Source organism: Stegostoma tigrinum, unplaced genomic scaffold, assembly GCF_030684315.1.
Source record: "Stegostoma tigrinum isolate sSteTig4 unplaced genomic scaffold, sSteTig4.hap1 scaffold_256, whole genome shotgun sequence".
Classification (NCBI taxonomy): Eukaryota; Metazoa; Chordata; class Chondrichthyes; order Orectolobiformes; family Stegostomatidae; genus Stegostoma; species Stegostoma tigrinum.
In genome coordinates, this window is record NW_026728189.1 from 138,774 (window position 1) to 154,139 (window position 15,366).

The window sequence follows — 15,366 nt, forward strand, 5'->3', positions numbered from 1 at the left end:
AAACTTTGATTGTTATGCCCAACACAGACTTACAGACAATTGATCAGAGATAATGGGAACTGCAGATGCTGGAGAATCCGAGATTACAAAGTGTGGAGCTGGATGAACACAGCAGGCCAAGCAGCATGTTCGGAGCACAAAAGCTGGGTCTAGGCCTGACATGTCAGCGTGTGTGCTCCTAAGATGCTGCTTAGCCTGCTGTGTTCATCCAGCTCCACACTTTGTTATTACAGACAATTGATAGGCTTCTTTCAATTAAAATAACATTTTTCCATTCACTACATGCAGAAACTTAAACATTCCAAACATAGTTGTAGGAAGCTCCAAACTACATAAAAAGCATTGAAGGAAGTCAACGTCACTGTTTATCTTTAATACCAAGGTCCAGACATTGTCCTAATACATTCACCACACTTTTTAATCGTTGTATTGTACTGGTTCTCGATCGCTTCATTATTGCGAAAAAATAATCAAAAATACATTGGCAGCTGTCTCAGCATTATGTTTTGTGAGTATGTTTTATTCACTTCTGTCCCAAATCACTAGCCGGGTGCTTAAACATGATTTGTGCCACCATTTGGGATCAGGGATATTGGAAGGCGATGGGGGCACAAAACAGGAGAACTGAAGGACTGCTTTGCCTTGTTGTAAACAAACAAGCTCATCAGTCCCACTGCAGTCTCTCTTTATGAAGGACTTCAAGTCTAATTACTTTTAATCAAGTTATTCAAACTTATTATGACACATGACATAGGAGATAGAATTTGAATCCGGACCTTTTAGGCAGAAGGTGGAAGATAAAACCATCTGTGTGGAGGATAAAATCCTCCAGAATACTTTAAAAAATGTGGACTTTTCTGATGAAACTGGATGAAAGTTAAAGCCCAAATTTGCAGAGCTTAATGTCCAAGGGATTGGGGTGCAGGTAAGTTTGTGTCTTCAATGAACAAAAAATAGTCTCCCTAACTGAGGGTTGGATGGAGATTCTCAGTTTACTGAGAGTTGTTTCCATATGGCTAGTTTCAGCGATTCATTGCCAGAAGGATTAATAACAAAAATTACTCGACAGAACATACTTTTCTATCATTACCATTAAACAAAGGAGATGCTCATAAGATTTATGCTCACTTGTCCAGGAGGATGTACAACACACTTTCAGCAGTGGTATATGCTTTGTATGTCGAAAAGAATGTGCGGATGTAGAAACGCTCCTTGTTCATGAGAGCGATTACAAAATTTTCGACAAGTCTTTTTGAGGTCTCAGAGTGAAGAATTTGAACGTTGGAGGTATCGACAGCGAGATGGGATGGAAGCTCATCTCCTGATGCCTACAGAGAATACAAATTTAAAAAGTAAATGTGATGCAGGAACAATGTTTATTTGTATAGATCTCTGACATGGTAGAAATATTTCAAAATGCTTCACATTTACATAATCATTTAAAAATCGCTCCAAGATTCATGAAGCTAAAACTAGGGCAGGTCACCAAAAGCTTGGTCAGAAAGATTGGTTTTGAGGACAAAGAGGAGATGTTTTGGAACAGTGTCCCAGAACTGGGTAGCTGAACACACCAATGACAGGATAAAGAAGATCAAGCATGCAGGCAAGATCAAAGTGGCCGGAATTAGAAGTGCAAAGATATGAGCATTGAAGGGTTGGAGGGGAATACCATTGATGAGGAGATACAATATGTTCAATCCAATGATAAAGCAGCTGGTCACTTCATGTATTGCTTGAACCATTAAAAAAAACACAAAGTTAAAGTCAAAACATTACAGAAACATGGCCAGCTAGATTCATACAAAACAGAAATTTGAGCCTTGGAGTTATTTTGTGTCGATCTCAAGAATATTAAACCATCATTTTAAGTAAATAAACATTTAATATTAAATCCCTTCAGCTGACTACCCACTATTTCTCAATTTCTACTTTAATCCAGTCATCAGACGGGCCAGAAAGTTTCCACAACAGAGAAAATGTGGAATTATGTGCAGCAACTTCTGTCTACAGCTCGAGGCCACAGCCAGCAACAGGAAACATGACAGTCTGGCTTCAATCCTGTTTGAATTCTCTGCTAACAATATCACTGACTTCACATTTCTGAACAATATTGTTCTGAGGAATCTAATTACTCTTGAAAGCAAGCTTACATAACTGGAAGGAAAGCAGAGAGGTGTAAAATGTTTGCTGACTTGGCGGAAAATAGAAGGAGGGAGAAACTGAAGAAAAAGGAAACCTCTGTTTTTTTTTTGTTCCACAACTCGTGCCATGCAAGGTCTCTTCCAATGTGCTGCCGAAGGGTTATCATACTTGATACTGTGGAGTGTGCAAAAGAAATTAAGAACTCTCACAAAGAACTTCATAGTTCAAATCACATCAAGCACCCCTATATCAAATTCAGTTTCCTTCATGTCAGCAGATGAATATACCTTTGGGATTGGGCAGGGGTCAGGGTGGAGCATGTCAGCAAAGGAGGGAATTGGAGCACTCTTGAAGGAGCCTGATTTGAAATTTGAAATCCAATGCGAACCTCTCAACTTTGCCAGAGTAGCTGACCGGTTCTGTCAGAATTATGAATCGTCTGTATTCACAGGAAATGTATTTCCAAGACTTGTTCCAAGTAATAGAAAATTGTACAAAATGTGTTTCAATTAAATGAAGTTGCCGTTTTAAGAACTTTACCCCACACAAGTATAAAAAAGCATGACTGCAGAAAAGCATAACCTCCAAACAAAGATAACAAAGTGTGGAGCTGGATGAACACAGCAGGCCAGGCAGCATCTTTGGAGCACAAAAGCTGACGTTTCGGGCCTAGACGCTCCATCAGAAAAGGGGGAGGGGGAGAGGGTTCTGAAATAAATGGGGAGAGAGGGGGAGGCGGACCGAAGATGGGTAGAGGAGAATATAGGTGGAGAGGAGACAGACAAATTTCGAGGCAGGAATGGAGCCAGTAGAGGTGATTGTAGGTAGGGAGGTAGGGAGGGGATAGGTCAGGCTGGGGAGGTCGAATAGGTCAAGTGGGTGGGATGAGGTTAGACAGAAGGAAATGGGTGTGTTGCTTGGGGTGGGAGGAGGGGATAGATGAGAGGAAGAACAGGTTAGGGAGGCAGGGGCAAGGTGGGCTGGTATTGGGATGCGGTAGGGGAAGGGGAGATTTTGAAGCTCAATTTGTTTATGTGTCATCATATTTTGATCCAGAAAGACAAATAACATTAAAAATAAATTGATGTTTTATGACGATGATGACAATCTCAGTGAGAGAAATTATGTAATGTCCATCTTTAAATATTAAAAGAGCAAAACTATTGAATGTTTGCAATACATTACTAAAACAAAGGCTACCAGCTGCCAATACATTGCCTTCAACATTTTTAATGGTGAAATCTCTGTTCCTTTCTCTCTCACCCTACTACTCATTCCTTCCATCTGTTCTGCTGTTGTGGTAAAAGGCTATCAGCTCCCCTACTCAAATTTACTTCATAATCATTCTTCCCGCTCCTTTCCTTCCCATTCATTGCACGGTGTAACAGAAGAAAGGACAGGATATCTATGGAAGGATGTGCCCTCCAGTGTTCTAAGTTTTCACAATTCCAGCAAAAAGGAAAAAAAAATACAATCGAGCGCAGTAAATCACGGTCCCTCAACGCACAGTTTTTGCGGCGATAAATCAAAACTGGTGCGTTTTCTCAGTATATTGTACACATGCAGTCAGTAAGCAATCAACAGGCATGGAGGAAATCTCTCAAGCAGATATTAATATGTCAATAAAAGCAGGATGGAAGAGTTGAAGTTAATTATGCAGCGGAGAGAATCAACTGAAGTGTGCACATTCAGGTTTCAAATATTAAGTAGAGTTCCACATGAACATTGTTTTATTTCCCTCTCGTAGTCAAAATGCCACAACACACTAGCTTGCCTGACAGATGACATGTTCTTTTCTTGTTTCGAATTCAGGAACTGGTTTGCAAATCTGGTTCAGATTTGGACTTTGTTCACTGAAGGTTGCCAGGCACAGCATGTGGCAGAGCAGTGGAAAGTGGCCAGTGATTGAAACACCATCTAATGCCCACTCTTAACCCCTATTAACACACTCCAGTTTGTGGCGACAAGTTAGTTCTAGTCATGATGATTGTCAAAAATTTATGAAAAACATGACAGTTATTTTCACCACCCCCACTACACGACATCAAGGGACACAATTCCTCTTCATGATTATATCGTTGCTCTATGTTCATCATGAATGTAAATTGGGTGACTATTCTATCTCAGTCTTAAATTGAAAAGAAGAATTTGCACATGTCGCTTACTTAATTAATAACAATTAGAAAAGTTTGAACAGATCTCTATCCTAGTACACAGCATACTTTTGTTACTCCATTTGTCTTACAGTTTGCTTGCTGAATATCTCAGAACTTAAACTATATTTTTTGAATTCATAGGAATAAGGTCTCTTGAGCTTGCTCCATTGTATCACATCATGATGCATTTCTCTCTTAACTCCATTTATCCATTTACTGTGAATACACTAGCGTAACATAAATGGCAGTCTTGAAGTTCTGAATGAACCCAACAGACTTCAACTTCAGAACCTCCAATGGACGACATTTTTTGGAAAAACGTCTGTCGCCAGATTTCACACCCATCGGACGTAGCTCGGATTTGAAAAGTGCAGCAATAGATATTTCCTGACATAAACAGTCAGTGATTATCACAAAAAAACCCAGCTTGTCTGTTCCAAAGTGACCCACCTTCGAAAAAAAAGTCACCATTACCACACCACATCATAGGGCTGTGCTCACATGAGTGAGAGAGAGAGAGACAGCTGGTGATTGTTTAACCAGCATGTCAGGCACGGGGAGAAGTCGATAAGGACAAACCCTCATGGTCAACACAAATGTTTATTTCCTCTTTCAATATCACCTTGCTCTTCCTTAGAACAATTGAAACTTTAAAAGGCCAAGTGAGCAGATGAGAGCATCAGCCTTCAAACATTTCAGCTCCCTCAAAATAAAACGGGACAAACCTGTGACCAAATATATAAAACATCTTGCACATCGTGGAAGAATGTGCGAGTGAGTGAGTGTTGGATGGTGTAGAGGAATATGAAGAATAAGTAATCAGGGGATTGGAATTTGTTGTGTGTGAAAAAGCAAGGATAGTACATACCATTTTTATTCTGAGTAGTATGACGGAAATCTGACTGCTTCGGCAAGCTGACTGACCGGAAACAACAGTCAAATCTATAAGATAAGTGAAAACATCATGAGAGACAAAACCAAATTCAACATATAAAGAGAAAGACTGCCATAAAAAAATTAAATACTGGACCAAAAAAGATAAAATGCTGACTTCAGTGTAGTTACATGTGTCCATGATCTGTTTGCTCTTCTGATATCATGTTGCTCTTGTTCAGAAAACACAACTTTAAAATCCTAACTGAGCCAACACGGACGTCAGGATTCAGACTTTTTAGGCCACTCAAAATAAAAATCAACAAAGCTTTCACATCAATATATGAATAAAAATCACTCTACACACCCTGGAAGCACTGTCTCAGAATCTAAAGGGAGTAACCCAGAGTCAAAGCAAGCGAGGCTGCCTTCATGCAGGATCGGTTCACCAAGAGCAGTCTCTGGCATTAATACAGGGTAATGGGCTCTGCCAGATGGACACCTGAGGCAGTCAGCTTCTCAGAATCCACACCTCTGCAGTCCAGTGAGTGGGACACAGTCAGCCCAGTGGGAGACCGAACCCGGTGTGGGGAGTGGGGAGAAAACAGCTGGGAAACTGTAGAGACATCAGTTAGATGTCGGGTCACCTATTGCTCAGTCTGTCAAGGTCGCAAAAGGGGGCTGCCACATCAGTCCTCATTGTGCTCAAAGATATTACACTGAGAACTGTCTGACTCCAGGGTCAGGCTGCTGTCATTGATGCAAGGCTGACAACTACTACTTTTCACAGGTGTCATGGACCGCTGCTGTTTTAATCTCGTCGGATACGGGAGGCACGGTGGCTCAGTGATTAGCACTGCAGCCTCACAGTGCCAGGAACCCGGGCTCGATTCCAGGCTCAGGCTGACTGTGTGGAGTTTGCATATTCTCCCCGTGTCTGCATGGGTTTCCCCTGGGTGCTCCCACAGTCCAAAGATGTGTCGGCTAGGTGGATCGGCCATGCTAATTTGCCCGTAGTGTTGAAGGGTGTGTGGGTGAAAGGAAGATGGGTCTGGGTGGGATGCTTCAAGGGGCGGTTTGGACTTGTTGGGCTGAAGGGCCTGTTTCCACACCGTAGGGAATCTAATCTAATTTAATATGTCACAGATGAGTATGAGCAAATGGAACAAAGGAGCAGGAATATTTCCAAGACAACAAAGTGTGGGGCTGGATGAACACAGCAGGCCAAGCAGCTGCAGTTCCCTGCTGTGTTCATCCAGCTCCACACTTTGTTATCTTGGATTCTCCAGCATCTGTAGTTCCCATTGTCTCTAAAGGCAAATTTCCATGTGAGGTCTGGAATAAGTGAGTCGATGCCTGACTGAACACAGGGAGACAAGGAACTGGATTGAAGCTTGTGCTTTGTGAAAAATTAATGATAACTCATACCTTTCAGAATCAAAGTGGGTTGGAGTCTGAGGAATGAGAAAGGTGAAGTATCGTCAAACCTAAAAGACAAATGAAAACACCATAAAAGTAAAAACCAAATTCAACATGAAAAGAGAAAGAGTACAATCACACTTAAATACTAGACCAAAAAATATGCTGACTTCAGCCTCATTACATATGTCAAATATTCATTTGCGCCTTCACTGTCTACTTGGTCTTCCTTCAACAATTTAACATTTTAACATGTCAACTGAGCAGCCAGGACATCACCCTTCAGATACTTCAGTTCAAAATGAAACTCAACAAAGCTTTGCTCTAATCCAACACCTTGAACATCTGGAATGATTTCCCAAAGGGCCTTTTTCATCTAAATACTATTTTTTGGCTGCTGTAATGTAGGAAAGGCACTGGTTAATGTGCAGAAAGCACGTTTTCATGAATAACAATTGGTAATGATTAGCTTTTCCATTGAAATAACATTCACTGAGGGATAAATAGTAGATGATTTATACGGGAGAATTCCATTCTTGTTTTTTTTGCGAATTGTTGTGATAATGGGATCTTGCGGTCATCCGAGATGAACATTTTTCCTGCTAACATCACCTTCAGCAAAGACCAGAAGAAACATTTTCCTCCATCAAAGAGCGGACACAAAAATGTGGCCAATATAATTTTGGTTTTGGCAAGTACTGGAACCATTGCGACCCACAACATACACGCATTAATTCAATCGGGTTACCCCAAATTCACATCATTTTTCCAGTTTTCCCGTCTTTGAAATTCGTACTAAAATCCAATTTCTTTACAAATAGTGTCCAGTATATATTGAATTCAAATTACCTCAAAACTCTTCTCACAACCAAGAGTGATACCACAAAGGTATTGCTCCTTTCCCTCCGCTTCAATTAGTGTTAGTTCTAATTACACTGATGAGGGAGAGAAAAGAAATAAGCGATTCGCACTTGAAACTGCAGAGCTACAAGTCTGCAATGTTCACCTCACGTTGTCTCAACATGAAGTGAAGACACACAGCAGTTATTGTTTATTCTTGTTTGTGTTTATGACATCACAGGCAAACCATTGTGATGTCACTGGGCTTATTCTTTTTTAAAAGAAAACCTTCCTGAGAAAGAACACAAAACCTGTTCCAGCAGTTACCTGCTGTTTTCCACTTCATCTCCGTGTACGCGGTTGTCATGTGGGGAGGGCTTGTTTGTAAACGTGGGCATCATAACATGGATGCAGTTTCCCATCTTCACCATCTTCCCTTAACAGCCTTCCTGGGATATTGCCCATGGGGGTGAAGGCACCAGGAGGCCTGCCCACATGTGACCAATACGTCTATTAATTTATTTGGTGGCCAGACTGGCTGGTCAGCTGTCAAGAGGATGGATGGTCTCATCTGTCCTGAAAGTCCCTTAAAAACATCCCTGAGGTTAATTTAACCTTTATATTCACCTTCGAATCCTTTGCACTCCTCTCATCACAGTCACAACAACACTTACTGTTATGTCCTGCATGTTCACCAACTCTCTATTCATGCTCATACATTACCTTCAGTTCCAGAGCCCTTATCTTATCTATTAGCCACCAGTGTGACACCCTACAAAGTGCCTCTTGGGAATCCAAGTGTTATGCAGCTGTTGGTTTCCTCTTTGCGACCTCACTTGTTTGACTCTGAAAAAGGAATGAAATTGTCAAACATGCCTGGCCCCAGGGTGACCTTGAACTTACCTGCAACTGCCCTGTCTCCATCATGGAATGTCTTCTTCTGGATTGACCACGTTGATTTAATCAGATGATACGATTTTTGTTTTAAAAGCATTGCTGAAACATACTTAATGAAGAGACATTATTAAGCACTTTCCCAACTGATTGAAATCATGTTAACTGGCTTTATCCCTTATTTTTGCTCCTCTTTCTTTCTTACATAGCAGTGTTACAACTGCTAATTTCTACTGAACTCAGACTTTTCCAGAATCCAGGATATTTTGGTAAATCAGAAACCAAAATATCTACGATGTCTGAAGCTGGGCTCCAGGGGTATTCAGTTTCTTGGAAGGACTGACAAGAAGGAGGAGGTAGGTCAGCATTACTGGTTACGGAATAAAATTAATATGGTAATGACAATGGATATTAGTTCTGGTGAAATGGAGTCTGGGTACAGTTTAGAAACATCAAGGGACAGAAATTGACAGTGGTCGATGTATATCCACCCCAGTCAACTCAAGTGGTAATTTTAGCAGAAGGCACTAAACAGGAAATTGAAGACACCAGCAGAAAGGGAGAGCTCTAACTGTGATGAAAGGTCACTGACTTCAAGAGTCAGGTGACTTCAGTCTGCATAAAGATTGGGCAAAGCAAATCAGTTATCATTGCATACAGGAGGAATTCCTGACATACTTATTAAATTCATTCACGGGATGAGGGCATCACTGGCTAGGGTAACATTTATTACCAATTCCTAAATGTCCAGAGAGCAGTTAAGAGTCAACCACATTGCTGTGGGTCAGGAGTTACATGTAAGCAAGGCTGGCAGTTTACTTCCCTTAAAGGACAACAGATTCATGCTCATCATTAGACGCTTAATTCCAGGTTTGTATTGAATTCAAATTCCGCCGTCTGCTGCAACTGGATTCAAACACAAGTCCCCAAAGTACTATCTGGGTCTCTGGATTAAGTGTCCAGTGATAACAATCTCAGGCCACTGTCTCCCCAATGAAGTGTGTGCAGTGCGGGTTTCTGGGTCAACACTTTGAGGAACCAACAAGCAAAACTGAAGTTTGAGGTGGGAAGACTGTGTCCATGCCCCCTCGGGGAAGTGACCCTCATTTTCACCCACAGAAGGAAACTAACAAGGACACCTTCCACTGAGAGTGCCAGAGGCTTTCGGAGAGAGCAACCCCCAAAAAGCAGAACGTCACTCACTTGGCTCTATTGTCCCATTCCAGACTCCAAAACTAGAACCTGTTTACAGCAACAAATGGAAGTATTTGATGGATGCCCTGGGTTTGTGCTCCTCCCCCATTGCTCACCTGCAGTTTTCCTGCTTCACCTTGTACTTCCAGCCAAACATCACTGATGTCAGCTGCTTCCTGCCATTCCAAATGCTGCTCCTCAAGTGGAAGGACAAACAGCAATGTGGAAATTCACACATATTTCTGGTCTGTGGAGGAAATGATACTGTTATAATTTCAGATAATTTTTAAAGGGCTCTTTTTGACCTTTGAAGCAGGGGGTGTGCAAACACTATCACAGGCTCGAACTCACAACCACTTGTTTCTGAGACCAGTGCTCTGACCACTGAGCTGTGCAGCCAGGCACAAGGCATGGAAAGAGGGTCTCATGTATTGGAAATAGCAAAAGAATAGATAACTGGAGACTATTATATATCAAGACGTAACAAAACCGAAACAGAGCAGAGGGGCATCATGTGCAGAAGGTTGGGAGAATGCAAGGCCGAATCAGACAGTGTCCTGAGTGCCATAAACTGATCTTTCCTGCTGGTCCAGAGATTACTATTCAGTGCCTTCACTGTCGTAGCCTGTTCATGGTTATCATTTAAAGTAATAAATCTGAAATACTGACTGATCTTGAGAAGCAGAATTATGTCATTGATCAGTCAAAATCGATTCACTCCATGTTACAGTTCCACAGCAGCAATGCCAGCTGAAACTGCCTGGTGTGCAATCAGTTTAAAACAAGAATAGAGGGGAGGTCAGGAAAAGTGAAGGGCAATGGTAGTTTGTGAGAGGTGACTGGAGGCCAAGTGGAGCCAGGTTCAATGTGGGTGTTGAAGACCAGTCTTCACTGTTACCCTGGCATACAGATCACATTGGATCAATCACACAAGGATCCTCCTTTGTGTGTTGTCTTTTGCACACAACAACTCGGGTCAGTGCCTCGAGGGGCTCGGATATTTTTAATTTGGCAACTAACTCAGGTCAGTGGTGCACAAACTAAGCTGTGTCGGGACACTATTTAAATGGGTCACCACTCATTGCAATGACCCAGAACTATGCAGAAAGAGGAAGAACACCAATACAAAATCTTCGCTTTGAATGGCTATCCCTGCAATTTCATCCACAGGTACTGACTAAACAGCAACACGAAGAGGACACATTATGCCCTAACACACTGGACACACTGCCACACATCAAGAACATATCAGAACTGACAACTCCTATGACCACTAGGAATTACGGTAGCACACAAGCCCAAAGCCATGCTACGACAAACATTCTCAAGGATTAAAGACACCATACCCACGACATGCAGAACTGACAGTGTTTACAAAATACTGTGCAACGATTGCCACAAACATTATATCAGACAGACAGGAAGGAAACTAGCCGTCAGTGTACATGAACATCAGCCGGCAGCAAAATGACATGACAAACTTTCCCTAATATCAGTACACCCGGATAATGAAGGCCATCAGTTTAACTGGGACAACATAACCGTAGTAGTGCAATCCAAACATAGCCACACATGGGAATTCCTAGAGGCATGGTTCTCAATCCATAATGCAGTCGGCAAACATATAGAATTGGACCCCATATGCAACCCATACAGAACAGAATGCGAAATGACAGAAGTTGCCGGAACAGACCGGGCAGTATAAATTTCAAGTGGAGGAGAACAACATCGCTTCTTCGGAAGTCTCACTCATGACGTTACCTTGCGTGGTGACGAAAAGTCTGAACGAAAACAAGCCAGCTGGGTGAGCAAGTTTACAACTTTACTTGTTATCTTTACCGTTTAATGTGTGGCTCAGTGTCAGTCTTATACACACAGTGTTCTACCCGCTTCTCCTGCTGTACACAAGGTTTCCCAGCAAAAGGCAGCTTTGTGTGGAACACATGCAGTTTCTCCTGACAATGGGTACTGTTGCCATGAGCTGGGATATGAAATATACAATGAGCTGAAGTAGCCCCACACTCAAGTTACTCATTTACCTTTTAATTTCAATTTTCAATTTCCAAAACCCAGCAATCCATTCACTTAAGCTGCTGGGAACCTGACAAAAACAGCGTTGGCCAGACATTCCTCTTCGGGAGTGTCTGTCAATTTGCAAGGGTAGAAAAGCTGTCAACTTCACTCGAGTGAGAGAGGATACAATATTCCAAACTTCCAATTCAAAATCAGATGCCGTCTCAATTACACCACTGGCTCCACACGTCTTGCTGCAGCTTTCATCCTGTCGATTGCGATGTAATCAGGGATACTGGCGGAAAAACCATTTGCAAGGTGAATATCCTGCAAAATAATCACCGTCGCTGCTGCACTTCAACGTTCTCCACTTTGTGAAGCGGTGAATGTCACTGGCAAACGAAACACATTAGCCCTCACATGCCTGGTTCACTGTCACCTGTTTCTTTGCCACCCGTTTCTCTGCTGGAACTTGCCATTGCTTTGTTCACAGTCACTGCAAAGTTCTGCCTTGCATATTTTTTTTATTAAATTATCTCCTCCCAACTTAAAGACATTCCCTAGTCTTGAAATCTCCCATCCTTGGGAAATGACGACCACAATTCATACTATCTACATGTCTCATTATTTTATGAACTTCTAACAGGCCGCCTCTCAACCTCCTAAGCACCAGCAAGAAAAGTCAAAGTCTATCCAACCTTTCTTTATAAATCAAAGCTTCCATACCAGGCAACATCCTGGTAAACCTCTTCTTAACGCTCACCAGCTTCATGATATGCCTCCTGTAATTGTGTGACAGAAACCGCACATTGTATTCCAGAAGAGGTCTCATCAACATCCTGTGCAACCTCAATATGACTTCCCAACTCCTAAACTGAAACAATTGAGCAATGAAGGCTGCCGTGCCAAAAGACTGTTTAACCACTGTCTAAATGAGATGTAAACTTCAAATAATCATGTACCTGGATCCCCTAAGTCCATGAGTAGGCACCTTAACAGTGAGAGAAAGTCTGTGGGAGGATGAGGAATAGTTTTGAATTTCTTTGACCTCACATCTGAAGAAATTTATTGGACACATGCAGCTGAATAAGTTCAACAATTCATACTCCGTGAAGAACTATAAATGAACCTGAAGATTTTTCAATTAAAAAGTAAAGTTAGACCCTCTCGAGTCAGAAGGAAGCCATCGCAGTTCTGTTTCTGAACTTCTCCTACCCAACAGGTTCTGCAACATGTCCATATGAAGATGGATAAGGGAGAACCAGTGGATGTAGTGTACCTGGACTTTCAGAAAGCCTTTGATAAAGTCCCACATAGGAGATTGGTGAATAAAATTCGGGCACATGGTACTGGGGGCAAAATACTGAGTTGGATTGAAAATTGGCTGGCTGACAGGAAGCAAAATGTAGTGATAAACGGGTCCCTTTCAGAATGGCAGGCAGTGGCCAGTGGGGTACCACAAGGTTCAGTGCTGGGACCGCAGCTGTTTACGATATATATTAATGATATAGACGAAGGCATTAGAAGTAATATTAGCAAATTTGCTGATGACACAAAATTGGGTGGCAGTGTGAAATGTGAGGAGGATGTTATGAGAATACAGGGTGAGTTGGACAAGCTAGGTGAGTGGACGGATACGTGGCAGATGCAGTTTAATGTGGATAAATGTGTGGTTATACACTTTGGTGGCAAGAACAGGAAGGCAGATTACTATCTCAATGCAGTCAAGTTCGGTAAAAGGGAAGTACAACGAGATCTAGGTGTTCTTGTACATCAGTCAATGAAAGCAAGCATGCATGTACAGCAAGCAGTGAAGAAAGCTAATAGCATGCTGGCCTCATAACAAGAGGAATTGAGTACAGGAGCAAAGAGGACCTTCTGCAGCTGTACAGGGCCCTGGTGAGACCGCACCTGGAGTATTGTGTGCTGCTTTGGTCTCCAAATTTGAGGAAGGACATTCTGGCTATTCAGGGAGTGCAGCGTAGGTTCACGAGGTCAATTCCTGGAATGGCGTCCGGGACTATCATATGTTGAAAGATTGGAGCGACTGGGCTTGTATACACTTGAGTTTACAAGGATGAGAGGGGATCTGATTGAGGCGTATAAGATTATTAAGGGATTGGACACTCTGGAGGCAGGAAGCATGTTTCCGCTGATGGGTGAGTCCAGAACAGAAGACACAGTTTAAAAATAAGGGGTAGGCCATTTAGAGCAGAGTTGAGGAAAAACTTCTTCACCCAGAGAGCGATGGATATATGGAATGCACTGCCCCAGAAGGCAGTGGAGGCCAACTCTCTGGATACTTTCAAGAAAGAGATAGATAGAGCACTTAAAGATAGTGGAATCAAGGGTTATGAGGATAAGGCAGGAACAGGATACTGATTGTGGATGATCAGCCATGATCGTAATGAATGGTGGTGCTGGCTCGAAGGGTCGAACGGCCTACTCCAGCACCTATTGTCTATTCATTCACCATATCCAGATACATGAACGTTGGATCACTCTCCAAAGGTATCAGTAACTATTGCCAATCCTCAGTTACATCTGGAGAACTTGATGTTTGACCTTTCTGAACCAGTGCAGGTCATGTGGTGAAGTCGCACTTGCAATGATATTAGGTAACGAGTTCCCAAATGATCGTAAAGGATTAGTGATGTTTTCCAAAAGAACAATTTAAATGTTTTCACATTTTTGATTCAATCCAATGATCTGACATATTACACAAGGTTGTCACAAAACAATATTTGATACCAGGTACTTATTAGGACAAGTGACCCAAAACTGGCCAAAGAAGTAGGTTTCAAGGAATATCCTGAACAAACAAGGGGACTTTGAAAACCACGGATGTTTAGGGAGTAAATTCAAGAGCTTATGGCCTTAGGAACTGAAAACATGAAAAAGGTGGGAGTTAAAACCAGAAATCCACAGGAGGTTGGAAGTCAGGGAGAACAAATGTCTTGAAGGAAAAAGCAAAAGGACAGTAGATGCTTGAAAGTTGTAACACAAGCAGAAATTGATGTAAAACTCAGCTTATCTGGCAGTGCTTGTGGAGAGAGAGAGAGCAGCATTACTGTTTTGTGTCCAGTGACCCTTCTTCAGATATATCTCAGAGGGGTTTGCAGCTGGAGGGACTATCAAACGAAAGTGGTGTGATGCCAAAATTTCAAAATAAGGATATGAATTTCAAAACCTTGGTGCTTTGCCACTGAGAAAATGTTTATGTTAGTGAGCACAGAATGGCAAAACTTGAAGATGTTAAAATCGGTGAGAATAAACACATGGGCAGCAGATTTTTGGATCAGTTCAAGATTTCAGGGAAGTAGTATTAAGAAGCCGGCCAGGAGTGTGTTTGGGGAGTTAAGTCGAGAGGTAGCAAAGGAATGGATGAGAGTTTCAGCAGCAGATGACCTGAGATGCTGTTGAGGTTGAAATTGTATGTGGTCTTTGTGATAATGAGTGTGGGGGTGAGTAATGTGGTTAGAAGCTCATCTTGGGGTGAAATATTGCACCCTGACTGTGACCAGTGTGTTACCTGCCAGTTACCCGGGGCAGGGATGGAGTCAGTGGCGAGGGAGTAGAATTTTGCTCCCAGCCTGGATTGACATTTTTCATTGTCTATTTAAATGTGATCTATACCCCTTTTCAAACAAGAACAGACTTGGCAGCAGAACTAATTGGTGAACCAACTGTCAGCTTTATTGAGACAAAGTGTGGAGTTTATCTGTTATGAAGTAAACTACAGTGACAAACTCAGACAGCTACTTACAGTTGAATGTGGATTATACTGCTTAAGTCAATAACTAGGCAGTAGAGCAGTGAAACAACTTATTGGAGT